The sequence below is a fragment of the Prionailurus bengalensis genome, chromosome E2 (genome assembly GCF_016509475.1).
Source record: "Prionailurus bengalensis isolate Pbe53 chromosome E2, Fcat_Pben_1.1_paternal_pri, whole genome shotgun sequence".
NCBI lineage: Eukaryota > Metazoa > Chordata > Mammalia > Carnivora > Felidae > Prionailurus > Prionailurus bengalensis.
This window is the reverse complement of record NC_057352.1, coordinates 34,704,986-34,725,807: the sequence shown is the minus strand read 5'-3', so window position 1 is coordinate 34,725,807 and position 20,822 is coordinate 34,704,986. Positions and strand designations below refer to the sequence as shown.

General features: G+C 48.8%; 2 non-coding genes across 2 annotated transcripts; one reads left to right on the top strand and one right to left on the bottom strand.

Moving 5' to 3' along the window:
- The first annotated feature begins 9,373 nt into the window (after positions 1–9,373).
- On the top strand, positions 9,374–9,456 carry TRNAL-CAG. Its single transcript has one exon. It is a non-coding gene; the product is annotated as a tRNA-Leu (tRNA).
- Positions 9,457–9,785: 329 nt separating this feature from the next.
- TRNAL-CAG lies at positions 9,786–9,868 on the bottom strand. Its single transcript has one exon. It is a non-coding gene; the product is annotated as a tRNA-Leu (tRNA).
- Positions 9,869–20,822: the final 10,954 nt, after the last annotated feature.

Sequence of the window (20,822 nt, the reverse complement as noted above, 5' to 3'; positions counted from 1 at the left end):
ATGACAAAACGAAGTCACGCTCATGGTTAGAAAGTCCGGGGGCACAGAGAGTGGGCACCCCTTTCTCATCACCTCTCCCCAGAGCAAGCCTGAGCTACCAGGTTTCTTGGCATCCCCCAGAGTCGTCTGTCAGTCACCCCTGGGGGGCAATAAGGGTAATGATCCCATCCTATAGATGAGGAAACTGAGGCTTGAAGGGGAGAAGAAACCGTTGAGGCCGCACAGCTGAAAAGTGGCAAAGTTGGGATTTGAAGTTGACTCTCCTGCCCTCAAGTCTCCAAATTGCCATGAGTCTATCAGACGTGTAAGCCCTGAATGGCTCCATCCCAGGTTTATAGTGCTTCTTTGCACCATGCCTTGTCCCACACATACAGGCAAATCCTCACCCTGGCACACCCAGCGACTCAGCCTGCCGCACAAAAATGCCTCCCACACACATACTGTCCCAGCAGGGTGCCCTCACCCCCACAGACACACATCCGTCTCTAAACACACTTAATCACACATGTGCACATTGCATAAACACTGACACACATGTTCTCACTCCCAGAGACACACACTTCTACGCACCCATAGTCACAGACGCTGGCACAAGCCCATCGTCACCAGACTCCTAGAGCCGGTCCAGAGCCCACCCTAGAGAGGCCACATTCCCCTCCTGGCCAAGCTGCCTTCAAAGGTTCTACCTTCTATCCCATCAAATTCCAGTTGCTGTCTTCTAGACCAGCTCTCGTGCCAGCGGATGCCTCCCATCCGCAGCCAGAGCTGGGCACCCTACCCCTTCCCCTTCTGGCCAAGATTCTACGGCTCTTGTCCTCACCCCTCAGCCCTGGTAGCTCATGGAGTTTCTAGCTCGTGGAGTTTCTACCTCCTGGGGTTTATGGGCACAGATAGCTTGAAGGGGACCTTGGCTGAAAGACACAAATCCCAGGCTGGAGGTAGAAGCCCAAGCCTGGTGATCCTTGTCTTCTCCAGCTGCCCGGTGTCACAGAATGTTTCTGAATCCCTTGCCTCAGTTTCCCTCAGTAGTTCTCAAAGGGTAGAAACCTGCACAGTCTAACGCAACAGGGACATGAAATAGACTTAACGCAACAGGGACATGAAATAGATAGACTTCATGGAAACACACACTCCTGCCCCCACACCTATTTGGGACCCCCAGGGCTGGCGCAGAGTGGGTACTCAACCGGGGCACCAACTAGGTGAAGAAAGGAATGTTCCAGATATTAGGAGAGAATCGCTTCCTCCATAATATAATCTCGGGGATTAGAACCCAAGGACTGAGGTCTTCAGTGGGGGTGCTGTAAATATCTGGGGAAAAGACTCTGAATGTAGGATTTATCCATTCATTTGCTCAGTTAATAAATATTTCTGGAGGACTTACAAGGTACTGGGTGCTGGGGATCAGTGGGGGATGAAGAGCCCAGACAGGCCCTGCCCATACGCAGTGTGGGGGTCTGGTGGGGACGCATGCAGCCTGAGGTTCACACACACACACACACACACACACTCGTACATAACTATACACCCTGCTGTGGTTCTGGTGCAGACAGGGGAGCTGACCCAGGCTGGAGCTCAGCTTCCCAGGGGGAGGGGACGTCCAGTGGGGAGCTGAGGACCAGGTGAAGGCACTGAGCTCCTCAACAGCGCTGAATCCTTTTCAGAACGCCTGACCTGGAAAAATATTGCATCAGGCCCCGCCTCTTTTTTATTGGGAGCTTCATAAACCAAGACACTTGCTGTACGTACCTGCTGAAACCTTTGGAGAACACAAGAGGGGTCAGTAATACGTCTTTTCGTTTTTGTTGTTCTTGTTTTAGAATGAGAAGTAATTGTCACGACTTTTTTCTTTTGCACGGCAAAAGCAGTGAATTGGGGGGACATGGCTCCTCCAAGGAGCCTCTGGCTAGAGGACGGGGCACCCCGATTTTGCACTACGCCATAATGACTCCTGGGACCCTGAGAGTCCATCCGGCCCTTGCCCAGGCCCCTGCTGGCTGGCACATCATCTGTTGAGGTCCCCAGGACGAGAGTATTTTTTCTAGAATCTGGATGCCAGCAAAGAAAATCACTGCAGGAACCAGGAAAAAAACACAGTGTTTCTATTTCCCAGATAAAACAGAAATTGTGAGGCACAGTAATAGCTCAGGAAAACCTGCCAACTATTTGAGGATGAACGAATTTCTGGAAGAAATGTTAAAACTCTGGCTCCACGCTGATGGGAAAGGCTTGCAGCTGCTGGTTTCTGTCTCCCCTCCACCCCTGCCCAGAAGTGGGGGCCCCTCTTCCCCTCCCTGGATGGGCATGGGCATCGGATATAGCCTGCAATTCTGGGTCCCAGCATTTCGGGGCCAACCGACTCTGCACAGCTGGGGACACGGCAGCACCAGCCCTGGGTCCTCATGACGCACAGAAAAAATGTATGGTGGCTGGAGGGAAAGTGGAATGTTCGTCCCTTTGTACTGCCCTCTCCCCAAGACCCCCTGCTTCCCTGGAGGAACCCGTGGCCCGTCTTAACCCTCGGTTCTCCTCAGACCCATCTCATCTGCGTCCAACTCTCAGGCCTTCACTCATGCTGTGCCCCCTGCCTGGGACGTCCTCCCCTTCCCCTCCACCCCTGCAGGTCAGACCTGTCCTTCTTTGCCTATATTCTCTTTGACACCTTTGGAGCTTTTCCAACACTGCATCGTTTCCTTGGGTAGGCTCTGATCTCCTGCTTCCTGAGGTTTTGCTGGTGAGTCACAAGGCCAGCCCCGTGTGATAGAAATACAACACGAGATGCATAGACAATTAAATTTTCCCAGTAGCAACACTGCAAAAGTAAACGCAAACTGTTGAAATAAAGTTTAATAGTGTTTTTTACTTAGTAAAACACAGCCAAAACATTCTCTTCTACAAGCCATCAATACTATAAATTAATAATAAAATCATTTCCACTTCTTTTCCTCCTTTCTTCGAAATCCAGTTTGTAGATTACATTTATGACCCATCTGAATCCAGTGTGGCCGCATTCCCAACGCTCAGTAACGAGCTTGTGACCACCATATTGGCCAGAAGAGAGATATAGGCTGTATTCATCTTTGGGTTACACGTGGCAAAAGTTGACACTGAAGTGGCTTAAGTGAAAAGAGGCATTAGCTCCTGCAACTGAAAAGGCCAGGCACGGACGGCTTCAGGCACAGCTAGATCCAGGTTGGTAGCAGAAGACTGGTAGTGGAGAGGAAGAGGGGCGGGCAGGGGGAGGAGGAAGTAGCCAGAGTGGGGGTTGGATTGAATTCCAAGGGGCTCCCAGAGAGTACTGGAGCATCAGGTAGAATAAGAAAGCCAGAATCTAGTCCTGCGGAGATATTCGAAAGATTCAATGACTAGGATGGCACCTGCCAATGAGGACAGATAACAGCCTTTGTGCTGCAGCGGGCCGGGGTTGGTCAACTGTGGGAATCAGGAGTGAGGAGGGGCCGAGGAGGTGGTGAGGACACAGGGCAGCCCTGTTAACCGTCCAGTACCGCAGTAGCTTACTCCATCATGCGGATGTGGGCATGGGGAGTATACAGGAGACTAGCCAGTGGTCTAGACCTCACACACTGCGTGTCCCCTCACCACTAAACTAAGCACTCGGCCAGTCTTGAGAGAAAGCCCTGGGCTGGGGTTGAGGGCGGGGAGGTAAGCAGAATACGAAATCTTTTATCTGAAAGAGGCAGAGCAGATGGGGCCTGTGAGGGGGCCTGGAGGTCGCTGAGTACCAGATGGGCCAAAGGAGCTGATGTGCCCATGCAGAGGGCCGGACATACTGGTCAGAGATGAAGGCTGCAGGAGCAGGCAAGGGTCGTGGATGGCCTCACCTGGGGAGGCATCCCGGGCTCCACCTGAGAGGGACAGAAAACTGGTTTGAGGAACCCGGGGAATTTACTCCTCCATCCATCCATCCGTCCATCCATCCATCCATCCATCCATTTGTCCATTCATCCACTCATGCAGTGCTTCTTTATCAAGCTCCTGCTGGGAATAACTGGTGAACAAGATGGCCAAGGTTACTGCCTTTGCAGAGCACAGACCCTGGTAGGAGAGAAGCACGATCATCAGATAAGCCAGCAAGTGAGCCCAGTGGCTTTGCATCTGTAAGGCGGAGGCCAGATGGAAAGCGAGTGGGAGATAAGGCGTGGGGCCACTTCAGCCAGGATACAGCAGAGCTGACATGGGAAAGACAGAAGGAACCAGCCCTGCATTCGCTGGAGGGAAATGACTCCACACAGAGGAAATACCAGGGCAAAGGCCCCAGGAGGGCACAGGCTTTGTGTGTTAGAGAAAGAGAAAGATGGGGTAGGGGGTGGAGGTGGCAGGTGGGGTTGGAGAGGAGAGCAAGGCTGGCTCATATGGGGCAGTCAGGGGTTGCTGTGCTTGTGGGGAGGGCACTGCGGACCGTCTTTCCGCAAAGTCAAGTTTGGCAGCTGAAAACTTGCCCCACAATATTCACCAGGGGCAAGAAAGGGTACAGGACTTTCTTTTTCTGGGCTAACACACAAAGCGTGTATTCTATTCCAAGCACTCTCCCCGCTCAGCATGCGCGAACCCTTTCAGCCTTCCAACAGCCCTTTGAGGCAGATACTATTCCTAAATCCATTTTACGCACAGGGAAATTGAGGAACTGAGAGGAACAGAGAAGCTAAGTGACTCCCCTGTGGTCACAGAGCTGGCAAAAGGCAGAAGCAGGATCTGGATTCAGATGGTTCTAGAGTCCAAACGCATACACACACTCGGCCATGCTGCCTTGAGTTAAAATTGGCTCTGTACCCCTTGCTTATGGTCAGCTACAGGGCCTCCCTCCTCCATGGGGTTCTCTTTCTAGGGTGACCAAAGGCTTTGGGGGCATGGTATGTAGTCCGGAGAACTTGGAAGTGAGCTTGTGGCCTTCGGTCCATTCTGGCCACCACCGTCCACGCACTCCGTTCAAAATCGGGGAACTGGGCCATCCGCCTCTCTCCATGTCACGGGTGGACCTGGGTGGACCGAGCTTTTCCCATCCCATTCCATCAAAGATCCACGCCTGCTTCATTCACTGCACCGCTGGGTTTCCCACTCCGTAAGCCAAGATGCCCAACCCAGGGCCTTGGCAGGGCTTCAGTGCTGGCGCCTGGCAATTTCTGTCTCCCCACCTTGGCCAAGGAAACCAGAGCCTGGACACAAACACTTGGCCATGCTGCTGAGACTGGCTTGCTGGGAAAATCCTACCCTTTCTTTCAAGTCCCTTCCAATAATAAAAACAGGAGTAAAAATAACATCACAAAGTCCAGCTGGCCAAACTTCATGGTTTTTGTTTTGTTTTGTTGTCTTTTTTTTTTTTTTTTGGTTTTGTTTCCTGAAGGAGACAATGTAGAGAAAGCACCTATCACAGTCCCAGGCCCAGGATGGTTCTCAAGAAAGGGGTATTGAGCCAGAAGAATCAGGCTCTACTTACCAGCTGTGAGACTCTGAGTAAGTTACTTGGCCTCTCTGAGCCTCATTTTCCTTATCTGTAAAATGGGAGCAAGGACAGCCTGTGCCGTGGTGTTGTTATGAGCACCAAGTGAAATAATGGACGTAAAAAAGGCATTCACTAAAACTCAGCTTCCTGCCACCCTTTCTCCACGCAGAGGTGGTGATGGGTGCCACGGTCACAGGGATGTTAGGTTCCCCGTTTCGGGCCCCTCGGCTGGCTGAGCACCAGCTTGTCACTTGGCGGTCTGACTTCATCCGCACTTTGGGGCTGGGCACAGGGGGAGCCATGCTGGGGCGTCCCCACCACCGGTAGACTTTCCAGGCTGAGGTCAGGGGACTTTCCTCTTCCAAGCTGGACAAATGCCCAGAGGGGGCCTGGGGGAGGCCTGTCCCTCTAGGGTCCACTGTTGATGCCAAGACTGGTGATAAGAGGAAAATGAGAAAAACAGGAACTCTCCTTTCCCATTTTTGGTCTTGGGGGCCTGAGGCTGGAATGGGATCCTGAGAAGCTTCCTCCAGGCCAGCAGTCTGGTACCCGAAAGGTGTCGAGGGAGGAGGGCGGACCATCCAGCCCAACCCAGGAGACCGTGCTGAGTGGAGCTCCAGTACTGACCCCCATCGAGCCAGCACTTTCCTCCAGCCAGGCCAGGAGGGCAGCAGGCAGAGCGGGGCTGGCTTGGGCTGTAGCTCTGGCCTGCCTGGTTTCTTATCTCTAAAATGATGTATAAGGCATGAGGGGAAGGTTCCAGAGCACCTTAGCAAGTCACTCAGAAGGTCTGAGCCTTAACTCCTTGCAAAATGGAGCAGGAGTGGGGAGTCAGCAGCACTTGCCTTAAAGAGAAGTTGTGAGTGGCTGGTAACCTGGCCCCTCTATGGCCTTAGTGACTTTCTGTCCTATCCCAGCATCCCCTCTCTCCACATCTGCACCCAGTGCACACACCAGCCAGCCAGTGGGGCTTGTCCTTTCTTATTACCAAAACACATCTTGAGTCTTGAATTCAGCCACCTTTTGCAATCGCCACTTCCCCGGTCTAGCCATCCCCATCTCTCACCGCCTTGGGCTCTGATTTTTCTCTTGGCCTCTCACACCCACCCGCCACATAGCTGCCAAAGGGATCGTTTTCAAAGGCTAACTGGATCCAGTCACCTACTCCCCTGCTTAAAGTACTCCAGTGACAACGATGCTATCACACACAGAAGAAAATCCAAATTCCCCTCCCCGGCGTCCAGCCCTGTGTGATATGGACTTCAGCCTCCTCCCACCCTTATCCCTGCCCCACTGGCTTGCTGCCTCTCCAACAGACCACACTTCTCCCTGCCTCAGGGCCTTTGCACTGGCGATGCGTGCCACCTAGAAGGCCACCAGCTTTGATTTTGCTTGTCTCTCCCTTTTGAACTGTGTCACCTCCTCAGAGAGGTCCTCCCTGATCACCCTTCCTATGAGAGCCCCTGGGCATTCTTGATCATTGTTAAAGGGGACTTCTTAAAGGTAATACCATGATTCTCATAGAAATGTAAAATGGGGGACACCTGAGTGGCTCAGTCAGTTAAGCAGCCAATTCTTGGTTTGGGCTCGGGTCATGATCTCATGGTTTGTGAGTTTGAGCCCCATATCAGGCTCAAAGCTGCCAGTGTGGAGCCTTCTTGGGGTGTTCTCTCTCCCTCTCTCTCTGCCCCTCCCCCACTCGCTCTCTTTCTTTCAAAAACAAATAAATAAACGTTATATTAAAAAAAGAAATATAAAATGAACACAAGTCAGATGTCATGGAATGCATTAATTTATGAGAAAACCGGAAGGTGTTAGAACTGGTTCTAAGGAGAATTCAAAGACACGTGTATATTGGCAATCAGGAATGATGAAATGAATTTATAAAGAGATGCATAGGGGCACCTGGGTGGCCCAATTGGCTAAGCATCCAGCTCTTGATCTCAACTTGGGGCATGATTTCTCGTTTCGTGAGATTGAACCCCATGTTGAGCTCTGTGCTGACAGCGGGGAGCCCGCTTGGGATTCTCTCTCCTCCCCCCTCTCTCTCTCTCTGTCCCCCGCCTCACTCATTCTTGCATTCTGTCTCTCTCTCTGTTTCAGAATAAGTAAATAAATCAATAAATGGATCAATGGCCAATATCCAGCGGGCAATATTTAATTACATTCCACCCCAACAAAATCCACTTGCGTTTCTATGGATGAGATTCAAGTAACGAAAGGTAATGAAAGGTGCAGGCGCCTAGAGAATCAGATGGCCAGGATTGGTGCTCCAGAGAGTTATTTGGTTATCTTACAGGTTTCCTGACTTTCTGGCACTTACCGGCACCTGACCTTCTTTGCCGTTTGCAATTCAACTTGAGGGCAGAAACTGTGTTTTGTAACACCATCTGCAAGCACATGGCGAGTGCTCGGCAAATGTTTGGTGCTGCCCTTTCCAGTGTCCAGGGTAATTTGTATTTCAGGAGAAGATACAAAAGAGGTCATTGCTGAGCCTAAAGAAATAAATTCTGACAGCCAAGGAGGAGGGGGCATTTGTGGGAAGGAAAGGGCGCCGGCAGGTTCATCACTCGTTAAATAACCAAGACCTCTGCGCACCCAGAAGCCTCAGCACCTCTTGGTAGCCCAAGCCCTGAGCGTCCCCACAGGGACCTGACCCGGAGTTGGTAGGGAAAGTTCTCTGGCTGAGGCTGTTCTGTGATACCACGTCAGGTAAGTCAGAGGGCACTGAGGGGCGAATGTGACTCCACCACGCACATTAGGGTCTGTCTCCTGGACTCTAGGGTCGACCCCCAGAAGTCGCCCTCAGGCGCTCTCTTTCAGACCCACGTTACACAGCAAGTCAGTGGCCCAGCCACGCCAGAACCTCTGTCTCCTGTGCCCTCATTCTGCCCGTCTTTCTTTAGGAGATGCATCTTCTCCAGGGCCTCTGGGGAGCCTGGAAATGAGCGTATGAGAGCGTATGAGATCCTGCGAGAGTGGAGGTGCCTTTTTGCCTCCCGGAAATCCCGCGGAGAAAGGCGCCTTCGAGGCGCATAAATCTTCTGATCCCGGGACAGAGGCGGGTGCGTGCCTAAATCTGGGGTTATGGCAGGAGGGGGCGGAAGGTGCTGCGGGGGCGGGCGGGGAGGGGTCCGGATCTGCTTCCCGCAGAGGCGGCGTGAGGATGCGGGTGAGAGGCGGCTGCTGCGGAGGAAAAGTGAATCACAAAATGACAGAATGCAGGAAGGAGGAGGCGAGGTAAGGATGAACCCACGGACATTCCCTGCGCGCCCACTGTGTGCCAAACACGGTTTGGGCTCTAAGGACACGGTCAGGGAACAGAGCGTATCCGGTTGTGCCGCTGCAGGACGCGGTCTAACCCCGAGCCTGAATAAATGGCTTTAACACGCATATAAATGTGAAGTTGCGGTTCCAACAAACGTTTGGAAGGAGAACGCGAGGTGCTTGCGATTAGACCTTGAAATACCCGGGTTTCACCTGGTAGGGGCGCCAGCAGAGATCTACATAAGCCAGTTCGGGAATGTGGGCTTGACTGCCTCGTGCAGGAAATGCGCAGGAAGTGTATGCAGAAATGCAAAGGTGCTCGAAGATATGCAAGTATCAAAGCCGACACGAATCGTAAATGAATGCACGCATGCATAATGAATACGTGTCCGAGACACGAATGCCTGGGGGCCAAAGTGACAGTCCTCGATTCTCCAGCACGCTGCGCGCGCCCTCTGCTGCCACCAACGCGCCTCGCTCCGCCCTTTCTCGTCCCATTTCGTCCCTCCCCTTTGAGCCAGAGCGCTTTTCTTTCCAGGTCTTCCCGGCACCCGGCGTAAAACAAAGCCCGAGCCGGTTGTTCGCTACGCATGCGCACAGTAGAACTATTCCGAAGAGGTTTGCTTGCAAAGCAGCGTCTGAGCAGTCAGGATGGCCGAGCGGTCTAAGGCGCTGCGTTCAGGTCGCAGTCTCCCCTGGAGGCGTGGGTTCGAATCCCACTCCTGACAAGTGCTGTTTTGTTTTTCACCAACAGCTGCAAGTCAGTTTTGTTTTCCACGAACAGCCGCAAATCAACTAGGGAATACGTTACACCTTTGGGTATTCTTTTCATCTCTTTACAAAACAAGTATTTCCTTCCTAACAGGCATTTTCTTCTTAGTGACATTCATTTGGCTTTGGATTGTAAAAAGAAAGCCCCGACGCGTGCGGCAGAGATGCACCTTTTTCTGACGTTGTCTAACGTTGCAGAAAGAAAACAGCAGACGCGTGCGGCAGAGATGCACCTTTTTCTGACGTTGTCTAACGTTGCAGAAAGAAAACAGCAAAAGGGTAGGACTGTCAGAAGTGGGATTCGAACCCACGCCTCCAGGGGAGACTGCGACCTGAACGCAGCGCCTTAGACCGCTCGGCCATCCTGACTTCCTGCCAGCGTGCTACAAAGATTCACAATAGTTGCCATTTCCGTGCCACGTGGTTCGAGAACCCGCAAGCTGTCTTAGGGTAGCTGGCAGCCCCAGGTCCTGCCGCACTGCTCCAGGCGTCCACAGGTAAAAAACAAAAAACAAAAAACAAAAAAAACCAAAAAAAACCCCAAACCCACCCCTGTTGCCGAGACTCGCTGTTATCCTTCAATTTCTTCCGTCTTTTTTCTACGTATGGAAACTGTGTAGCCTGGGAAATCAGTTTCCCTTGCCATCCCTAGAAAATATCCATGAAAATAAACACAATGGAAACAAAACTATATTGTTAAATTCTAGCCATTCGCCAATGCTCGGAACCTGAAAATGTGACGTGTATTTAACGACTGATACTATCGGTCGCCAGGGTCAGGACTGTTGTTGGGCCCCTGAGGGTAGTGGGGAGGCGATTTAGACGATTCTTTTTGGAAGGGAGGTGCTCTGCGAAGAACTTTGCCTTGAGCTCCTCGGGATTGGAAGCCGTGGAATCCCATTCCACGCGTGTTTAACTGGAGCCACAGCCAGAGAAATTTGACTTTTATACCTCTTTAATAAACTGAACAAGGGAAAAGCCGGAGGCTGTTAAACTTGGAGAGGAGACAATTTATCTGTCTACAAAAGCCTGATGTGTACGAGGGATTGGGATTGTGTCCGTCTCTCCTTGCTCCAAGAGGGGACAAGCAGGGGGTAGGTAGAGAGGAAGCTTTTCATAGAAGAAAGAGCTTGCTGGAAAGGAAACAGGCTGTCTGTGTAGATAGTGATAACCCCGTCAGCAGAGGCAATCAAGACAAGGCTGGACATCCACTTGGTGGGAAAGCTCTGTATAGGGCTCCACTCTGCTGGTGCAGAGCCTGCTTGGCATTCTCTCTCTCTCCCTCTCTCTCTAGCCCTTCCATGTGCTCCCTTTCTCTCTGTCTCAAAATAAATAAACTTTAAAATAAGAAATAAATAAAAAATTTATCCTTTAACAAAATGTACTCCACATCCAGTGGGAAAATAGGGTTATTTATCTACAGATGGGTGCTACTGTGGCATCTACAGACTGCTGTAGAAGTGCCGATTTCCCATTGGGCAGAAGAAGAAAAAAAGGACATTTGGGAGATAATGGAGATGGTGAAGCCCCCTGTCCTGGAGAAGAGGTCTTGGGAATGGTCCTGGAACTGCATGCAGGCTTGGTTGACAAGGATGAAGGGATAGGGACAATTCCCAGCAGCAGCGCCCAGGGCCAGAGTCAGGAGAGGGACAGTATTGACACCACCCCCACCCCTCCCATGGCTGGAGCTGGATCTTCCACCATCCAAAGGGAGGCTGAAGGAGATTAGCAGAGCTTTTCCTCCCCTCGGTTGCTTCTCCTATGTCACCTCCTCCAGGAAGCCTTCCCTGATGCTCCTTTCTCTTACTGAGGATTTTTGGCTTCCTTTGTGTTCCCGCAAGCTCTTAGGCAAACCCCTCCCAACAATGGAATTGGAATGGCCTGTCTAGGTATGTGTGCCTTCTCCTGTTTCTAAAACTGAGCTCTTCAAAAGGGCAGGGATTGCAAGAGTCTTTGCCACTGAAACCCTGGGGCCTAGGACACAAAAACGTGGAGAGGGAGATAAATGAGTGCAGATTGAATAATGAATGAGACAACAGGATAGGGGTGTGCCCAGGCAGGAAGTCCTGGAAATGCCACCCCAGATCTCCTCGGGCAGCTGGCGCCTGGACAGAATGGGGTCACTCTGCCAGAGCCCTGGCCTGCCCCCATCACTCAGGAATAGAAGCCATGCATCCTTGAACAAATAGTTAATCCAACACCCTCTCTCTGGAGCTCTGGACCTCCCATCCCAAACAACCCCTGTTCCAATCCCAGTAGGCAGAAGGGCCCGGGCAGGGAAAATAACTAAACCTCCAGTCTGACCTTTGCCTCCGTCTGAGCCAATCAGTAACTGGCCCAGAGGTTGGCAGGGCCATGCCAGCACCCCACCCACTGCATCCGTGCCTTGACTGTGTCCTTCAACAGAGACACGCACACAAAGGGCGTCAGCCCAAACCACTCAGCGTCCTGATGTCTGCTCTTTGCTCTTGTATCATCCTCCTGGAATGCCTCCTTCTCAAATTGCTCTTTTCAAGGCTCTGTTCAAATGGCACCTCCACCCTGAAGGCCCCACATCTTCTCTCTGTACCAGGAAGTTCAAGCCTGGTGGCATTTCATGGAAATGGGTCTTTGCTTCGAATTCGTAGAGCCCAGCAACGCTGTTGGCTCTGATTTTCCGGCTCACCCCACTTCCAGCCTGCCCCTTGGCTGTACCCAAAGAGGTTAGGAGATTGGAGAGTGACAGGAGGAACCATCTGGCCCCTGGTCACATCGGCTTACTGTGCAACTTGAGGTAACTCCTGTCCCTCCCTGAAATGGACAGATGTCCCAGTGGCGATGGGAGGAGTTTGGATCACTGCACTTCCCAAACTTTAGGCATTTATTACCCGCTTTTTCCTTATCTGTATGCCATTTGTGCATGTTAACAAACCCTTTTTTTTTTTTAATGTTTATTTATTTTTGAGAGAGAGAGGGAGACAGAGGATCCCAAACAGGCTCTGCACCATCAGGACAGAGCCCAACGCGGGGCTCGAACTCACGAACCATGAGACCGTTACCTGAGATGAAGTTGGACACTTAACTGACTGAAACAGCCAAGCACCCCAACAAAAACATTTTAATTGTAGTAAGATACATATAGGGGCGCCTGGGTAGCTCAGTCAGATAAGCATCAGACTTGATTTCAGCTCAGGTCCTGATCTCACAGTTCATGAGATCAAGCCCCACGTTGGGCTCTGTGCTGACCGTGTGGAGCCTGCTTGGGATTCTCTCTCTCCCTCTCTCTCTGCCCCTCCCCTGCTCATGCTTCCCCCCTCTCAAAATAAATACATAAATGTTAAAAATAGTAATAATATTTTTAAAGACACAAATAAACATAAGATTTACCATTCTTACTATTTGAAGTATATGGTTCTGTGGCATTCACATTCTATTGCAACTCTCACCCCGTTCCATTTCCAGAACTTTTTTGTCTGCCCCAAGTGAGACTCTGTCCCCATTAAACATTAACTCCCAATCCTCACTTTCTGCACCTCTTTGCCACCGCTGTCCCACTTTCTGTTCCTGTGACTGTGACTCCGCATAGAAGTGGAACCAAACAGTAGATGTCCCTGTGACTGGCTTGTGTCACTTAGGATAATGTCTTCGAAGTTCATGCTATAACATGGGTCAGAATGTTACTCGTTTTTCAGGCTGAATAACATTCCGCTGTATGGACACACGACATTTGTTTGTGCATCCATCCATCGGCGGACACTGGGGAGGCTTCTTCCTTTGGTGGTTGTGACTCATGCTGCTGTGAGCATGGGTGTACGAATATCTCATCCAGACCCTGCTTTCAGTTCTTTTGGACGTATACCCACAAGTGGAATTGCTGAATCATATGGTCATTCTGGGTTTTGTTTTTTTGACACTAATTTAATTTTGAGAGCGAGAGAGAGAGAGAGAGAGAGGGTGCACGTGGAAGAGGGGCAGAGAGAGAGGGGACGGAGAGAATCCCGAGCAGTTTCCTTGCTGTCAGCAAAGAGCCAGACGCAGGGCTCAAACTCACGAACCGTGAGCGCATGACCTGAGCGGAAATCAAGAGGGCACTTAACTGACTGAGCCACCCGGGCGCCTCCCAGTGGTTCTGTTTTTAATTTTTTGAGAAACGTCCTACTGTTTCCCACAACAGCTTCATCATTTTTGCATTCCTACCACCAGGGCACGGTGGTTCTAATTCCCCACGTCCTGGCCAACCCTTGTTTTCTCTCTTGATTGCTTGTTTGTTTTTAATAGCAGTCATCCTAATGAATGTGAGGTGATATCTCATTGTGGTTTTGATTTGCATTTCCTTAATGATTAGTGGTGTTGAGCATCTTTCTTTTTTATTTTTTAAATGCTTATTTATTTTTGAGAGCGAGAGAGAGAGAGAGAGAGAGAGAGAGAGACAGAGCATGAGTGGGGGAGGGGCAGAGAGAGACGGAGTCACAGAATCCAAAGCAGGCTCTAGGCTCTGAGCTGTCAGCACAGAGCTCGACTTGGGGCTTGAACCCAGGAACCGTGAGATCATGACCTGAGCAGAAGTTAGAGGCTTAACCGACTGAGCCACCCAGGCGCCCCGGGGCATCTTTTCATATGCTTGTTGGCCATGCGTATAGCTTCTTTGGAGAAATGTCTATTCAAGTCCTTTGTCCAGTTTTTGTTTTTTGTTTTTTTTAGTTCATTGTTGAGATTGAGTTGTAGGGGGTTCTTTGTATACTGAGTTAATTAACCCCTTGAGTCAGATATATGGTTGGCAAATATTTTCTCCCAATCTATACGTTGGTCACCTTTTCACATATTGTGTCCTTTGATGCACAGAAAATTTAATTTTGATATAGTCCGGTGTATTTGTTTTTACTTTTGTTGCCTGTGCTTTTTGCCATGGTTCCCTAGAAATCATTGCCAAATCCAATGTCATGAAGATTTCCCCCCCTATGTTTTCTTCTATAGTTTTAGAGTTAATTTTTGGGTCTTTGATTCACTGGAGTTAATTTTCATAGATGGTGTAAGGTAAGGGTCTAACTTCATTGTTTTGTGTGTGTATACTTTTCCCAGCAACATTTGTTGAAAGACTGCCCTTTTCCCAGTGAATGGTCTCGACACCCTTGGCAAAACCATTTGACCATCTATGCAAGGGTTAGGGTTAGGGTTGTGCACTTTTTAAAAACTAAATATTTTCTTGGAATGGCCTCATTTTAAAACTAATAAATGTGTTACGGGAAGAAACTTATAATACGGCTAGAATAGAAAACCCACCTCATTACCCAGAAATGGAAGGTTACAGTAAAAATAAGCACAATGGGAACCAAACCACTGTCATTAAATTCTAGCCAGAATATTTATTCACTGAAAAGAATGAACAGAATGGGGTGTTGAAGACCTATCAGCACCAAAGGAGGTTTTCTCCTCGGCGTAATCAGATTGATAGCAAAGTTAAAAACAAAGTGCATGTAATGAAGCATCATAGATGTTTGATGACTGCCCTGGACCATTGCCCCTCAGGATCCCTGCTGGTGATGAGAAGCCTTAGACATTGATTCTAGTTCTGCTGATGTCTCTAATTCAACCGGTGACCCCGAGCAAGTTTCTGCCCTTTTTCCAGCTGGTGTACTCATCTGTAAAACCAATGATGACCAGCCCCTTTGGAAAACAGTTTCGCAAATGTCTTGTAAAGTTAATAATACACATAACATATGCTCCAACAATTCTAGTCCTAGGTATTTACCCAAGAGGAATGAAAACATTTGTTCACACAAAGAAACCCCGGGGGCCTGTGGCTGGCTCAGTCAGTGGAACGTGTGGCTCTTGATCTTGGAGTTGTGAGTTCAAGCCCCATGTTGGGTGTAGAGATTACTTAAAAATAAAATCTTAAAACCAAACAAACAAACAAACAAACACAGCTTGCACGCATGCACATATTCACAGCAGTTTTATTCATAGCTGCCCAAGCTGGAAAAAACCCCAAATGTCCAACAACTAGTGAATGGATAAAGATGTTGTGGTATATCAATACAAGTGAATACATTCAGCATTAAAAAGAAACAATCTACTTAACCTATGCTCAACAGCACAGATGAATTTCAAAAGCTTTATGTTAACCGGACAGAGCTTTTCACCAAGGACTGCTGTATCAGCTTCCTCTGGCTGCTGTGACAAATTATCACAAACTTAATGGCTTAAAAAACACACACACACACACGCAGAAATTAAGGGGCGCCTGCATGGCTCAGTCTAAGCATCCAACTCTCGGTTTTGTCTCAGTTCATGATCTCATAGTTTGAGTTTGAGCCCCTTGTCGGGCTCCGCACATGGTCAGTGCAGAGCCTGCTTCAGATTTCTCTCTCCCTCTCTCTCTGCTCCTCCCCAACTTGCTATCTCTCTCTCTCTCTCTCTCTCAGAACAAACAAACAAACATTAAAAGACATTTAAAAACCCACAAATTAAACACACACACACACACACACACACAAAGGTATTTTATTACAGTTCTAGAGTCCAAAATGAATCCTAAGAGGCTAGATCAAAGCGTCAGCAGGACTGGTTTCTTCTGGAGGCTGCAGGGATCCATTCTTTGCCTCTTGCATTCCTAAAAGCCACCTGCCTGCCTTTCTTGGCAGCTCCTGGCTGCACCACAGTGGTCTCTCTTTCTTTGCTCGCATTGCTTTCTCTTCTATTGTTATCAAATGTCCCTCTCTGCCACCGCTGTTGTCTTCTTCTTCTTCTTTTAAGTTTATTTATTTTTGAGGGTGGGGGAAAGGGGAGAGAGAGAGAGGGAGACAGAGGATCTGAAGCAGGCTCTGTGCTGACAGTAGAGAACCCAATGCAGGGCTCGAACTCACGAACTGTGAGATCATGACGTGAGCCAAAATTGGACCCTTAACTGACTGAGCCACCCAGGTGCCCACTCACCACCCCCACCCCGCCTTTTTAAGTAATCTATGCCCAACATGGGGCCTCGAACTCATGACCTGGAGATCAAGAGTCACCTGCTCCACAGACTGAGCTAGGCAGGTGACGCTACCTCCTCCTTATCAGTATACAGTGGTTACATTTATCACCCACCCAGATAATCTAGGATAATCTCATCTCAAAATCCTTAATCACACCTGCAGAGTCCCTTTTTGCTATACAGGGTAACATTCACAGGCTCTGGGGATCAAAACTGAACACCTTGGCAGGGGAGGCATTATTCAACCTGCCACAACTGTATAATGTAAGACTTCATTTATATGACATTCTAGAAGGCTCAAAAAAACAGTGACAGAAACACATCAGTGGTTGTTTGGGGCCAGGGTGGAGGTCATAAAGGCAGTTTCTGGGGTGATCTATACTCTAATCTTTGTGGTGATTCCATGACTATACACATTTGCCAAAATGCTACAGAGTGGGAGAATCGAAGTGGGAGAAAACAATAGCAACACATAAAAGTGACAAACAATGAGCATTCAGAATATAAAAAGAGCTCAGAGCATTTGAAAGCACAAACAGGGCTGCGGTGTCAGAGGGGAGCATAGTAATCCGCGGTCACTTCGGACACAACGGCAGAGCTCAGGGGGTTCCCTAAACCTCCCTCAGGTTCAATAATTCATTCGTTAGAAGGCAATGAAAGCAATGAAAACTGCTAGGCTCAGTTACGGTTTGTTGCCGCTAAAGGATACAGATTAAAATCAGCCAAGGGGAGGGCACACAGGGCTGATGGAATTGCTCTGGAATTAAAGAGCAGTAATGGTTCATTACAGTGAATATACTGAAACCCATGACTTGTATAATTTTTTAAAGGGTGCTTTTTAAGTTCTAAACATGGCCTTTCCATTGTTCTCTCCCCCAGGGAATCATGGATTCCATGCGCTGTTTTCTCAGCACTGATGTGTAACTATTACCAATCAGGTACACTCACCACCTCGGTGTCCCAAATCTTTGTGGGCCCTTCATTATGGAGCCACAGTTGACTGACTTCCCGCATAGCTGATCTCAGTTTCCAGCTCTTCCAGGTAGAGCTAAATGAGCTGATAGCCAGTTCCCTGACCCTAAACCACACTGTTAGAATATCTGGTGTGGCCAGACCCCACCCTAAACAAAGAAGGACATTTCTATCAGGCATGACATTCCAGAGGTTTAGAGATTACCTCCCAGAAGCCAAGAGCAAAGACCAGACTTTTCTTTGGGCAAATTTATTTTATTTATTTATTTTTTATTTTTATTTTTTTTTTTGAGGGGGGATGGGCAAAGGGGAAGGGAGAGAGAATCCAAAGCACACTCCATGCTCAGTGCAGAGCCCGATGCGGGACTCGATCTCAGAACCCTGAGATCCTGACCTGAGCAGAAATCAAGAGTGGAAAACTTAATCATCTGAGCCACCCAGGTACCCCCGGGAAATTTTAAATTCCTTACCACACAAGGGCGTATGGTTCAAACCTTAAATTCAAGGAAAAAGAAATATGAATGGCCAGTAGGCTTAAGTAGGAACCCAGCCCCACTAGCCAAGTATTAGAAAATGCCAATGGAAACAAGAGACTTTTTTTTTTTTTTAATGCTCATCACACATATTGGGGGTTGGGCAAATAGTTAAGCTCACTCTTAACAGGGGCGTCAACAAATATGGTCTTTTGTAGAATCTACAAAAATTTGGCGGTATCTATCAAAAAATGTAAATACCCTCAATCTAGTGGTTTTGCTTTGAAGACTGGATCCATAGAAAATCTCACCTGTGAGGAAAGATGTGTAAATAAGGAGGCTTATATAATATTTCTTGTAATGAGGAGCTATTGGAAATCACCTATCAGTTGGGGGGAAGGGACAGGGAATTAGTAGCCACTTTATCAATATTACATGACATGTAAAAAGGTCAGTCTTCGTGTGAAATTGAAATTTCCAAGATGTTAAGTGCAAGTCAAGTTTCAATATATATAGTAGAAACTTATTTTTTGGTTAAAAAAAATTTTTTAGGGGCGCCTGGGTGGCTCGGTCGGTTGAGCATCCAACTTCGGCTCAGGTCATGGTCTCGCCGTTCGGGAATTCAAGCCCCACATCGGGCTCTGTGCTGACAAACAGCTCAGAGCCTGGAGCCTCCTTCGGATTCTGTGTGTGTGTCTCTCTCTCTCCCCTCCCCTGCTCATGCTCTGCCTCTCTCTGTCTCTGAAGGATGAATAAATGTTTAAAAAAATTTTTTTTTTAATTTTTTTAAATGACACTCAAAGCAAGTCTTTACATTTCTACACGTTATGTTAATGTGGAAAATGTTGGGGTTCGGAGCCAACCGCCAAGAAAGAATTCTTGAGACGTCTTCCATGGAAAAAGGTGGTTTTATTACAGCACAGGGATAGGACTCAGGGGCAGAAAGAGGTGCTGCCCTGGGATCCTGAAGAGCTATTGATTATATGCAGGGGTGGTGATTGCGGGGGTATTGATTATATTGGGGGGCGGGGGTGGTGAAGGTAAAGACCTGGGGAAGTTTCCAAAAGGCGTTCTCATTTGCTACAGGATCCTGGAGGCCTAGCTATAGTCCAGCCAAGGTTGGCAGGAGTTCCTGGAGGAATGTTATAGTGGGCTGCGGGTTATAAGGAAATTTAATTTCAATTTTTTTAATGTTTATTTATTTTTGAGAGAGAAAGAAAGAGAGAGAGCGTGAGCAAGGGAGGGGCAGAGAGAGGGAGACACAGAATCCGAAGCAGGTTTCAGGCTCCAAGGGCTTGAACTCACACACTGTGAGGGCATGACCTGAGCTGAAGTCAGACACTCACCGACTGAGTCACCCAGACACCCCAGAAGGAAATTTAATTTTATCTACATTTCCGTTTTGCCTTTTCCCCCCACATCGATGTGGTAGCGAGAGAAGAAGACAAAAGATATGCCAGATACTCAAAGTCTTCTCAGTGATTAACTGGAGGTGAAGGTGCAGCTTTGGAGACATGTGTGTGCCGTGCAACAAGATCAATGAATGAATTAGTTGTGTGATCAAAAATAAAGAAATCGAACCAACCCTACTGCACGAAGCATAGAGTCGGATGGAGAAGTGTTCAATTAATAGTTGCTGATTATAATCAGCAACTTCCCAGAGTTGGCTTCTGGAAGCTGCTGGATGAGCCCCAGGGGAACCTTTCTGTGAATTTTTAAAAATTGCAAATTGAAAGATATAACTACCCTCCAAAGGGTGTTATTTTTTAAAATAATAAAACCCACTCTATTACCGAGGGTTTAATAACCAGGTGGTCTGGTCTCTGGCTGCCTCTTAAACATCATCTCTCCCCAATCCCTTCAGCTCATAATCTTTTGTCCCGCCTCAAAGACCCCAAAGTCTTTCCTGCCCCAGGGCCTTTGCACATAATGGTGGTTTTCTCTGCCTGGAATGTTCTTTTTCTGCCTGATTCCTATTCATCCTTCAGGTCTCTGCTTAAATGTTTATACTTTCCCTGACACTCTCCAACCCTCAGTTATTCTCTCCCATGGGGTCCTGCTCTTTTCCTGTAGTAATGTTATCACAGTTGGTAACTATCAATTTCTCTGTGGGTTTGTATATCTAGGTTGTCTGTCTCCCCCATCAGACTTCCTGAGGGCAGGGTTTCTGGTTGGATGGCTCACAGCTCTGTCCTCAGTGCCCAGCCCATGCAAGGTACACCTTAAACATCTGCCCAGTGCCTGAATCTCCACTGCCTCTCCAGCATGCCCTCATCCCACCCCAAGGGAGGGAGGCCCAGCACATAGTAGGTGCTTGGCCAGAGTAGAGAGTCTTTATAAAACTGAGGACTCAGACAAGGCACGCGCTGCTGGTGATCTGTGTGGAGATGGCCTGCTCAGACCCCAGGGACGGAGACTGCCCTTGGAAAGGACAGGCATTCTGGGCCTCATCCCTGGCTCTCATTCCCCCACCCCTTCCCAGACCTTCTAAGGCGCCAGTGGAGACTGGGTGGGTGGCAGTTTCCTTCCCACTTTTTCTGACGGAGGGGTGGGAGGGCGGCGAGTGAAGTTGGTTTGGAAGCAAATGTCAAAGTAAAAAACAATGCAGTGATTGAGTCTTGCTTGTTGCCATTTGAAAGGAATGAAAGTGGGATTAACCAAAAAAGCAAAATCTAAACCCAAACCAAAACCCAAACACTCTACTGTTCTAGAAGCTGCCTCAGAAACAATCATCTTACTGTTTCCCGTGTCATAGTAAAATTAAGGGTTTACCCAAGAGCTGTGTTCTGCACTTGGGCTCCTACAGTGTGCAGAGAGGCTGGTCTCTGAGTCTGCAGCTACCAAGAAGCTCTCCTCATCTCCTGAGTGTGTGTGGGGTGGGCAGGAGGGGCTCAGGTGCATTGTGGCAGAAGGGGTTGGACACCCA